The following is a 547-nucleotide window of genomic DNA, read 5'->3' as shown; positions in this document are numbered from 1 at the left end:
TGTCTGGTGTATCGTTCTTACCCGCCTGTGCGTTCGGTAGTGTAACGGAACTAAATACCTGCGAGCTTGCTTAGATTATATATTTCATTGTTTTATTATATTATAACCTCTCCTTTGAGTTCCTCCAATTACCGACGAGCTACTGCGATTTTTAAGTTTAAAGATTTTCGATTAATCTACTAGGTCAATAACCAATGGTAAATCGAGGGATCCGTTCGCTGGTAAGTTCTTTCTATCTTCAAAGCACGTACTTCTTCTTAGAATGATCATTGCACGCTTATATTATAATTCTCTAATACTTACAACTTTCTTATACTTCTCTTGATACATGCGTATTGCTAAGATAGACCTGTTCTTAAAGTTCCACGCAAGAATCCAAACAATTCTTGCCAATTCATCTCGACACGATTCAATTACATTCTCCGAAACATTATAGAGTCCTCCAGAAACCGATCTCCAACGAATCCCTCAAGCAATCCTCTTCGACCGCCCATTCCCTGATTCGCTGATCATCGAAAATCTTGTGAAACGATCCTCTAAACATCAT

The 547-nt window shown here is 38.4% G+C and overlaps 2 protein-coding genes across 9 annotated transcripts in view; one reads left to right on the top strand and one right to left on the bottom strand.

Moving 5' to 3' along the window:
* Positions 1 to 547, bottom strand: part of Rassf (Ras association family member) — a 78500-nt gene that overhangs the window by 48371 nt on the left and 29582 nt on the right. The gene's annotated exons all lie outside the window — the stretch shown is intronic.
* mamo (zinc finger protein 628-like) overlaps positions 1 to 547 on the top strand; it is a 107606-nt gene that overhangs the window by 84639 nt on the left and 22420 nt on the right. The gene's annotated exons all lie outside the window — the stretch shown is intronic.

This window comes from Nomia melanderi, chromosome 9 (assembly GCF_051020985.1).
Source record: "Nomia melanderi isolate GNS246 chromosome 9, iyNomMela1, whole genome shotgun sequence".
Taxonomy (NCBI): Eukaryota; Metazoa; Arthropoda; class Insecta; order Hymenoptera; family Halictidae; genus Nomia; species Nomia melanderi.
This window is presented reverse-complemented; position numbering and strand designations above follow the sequence as displayed.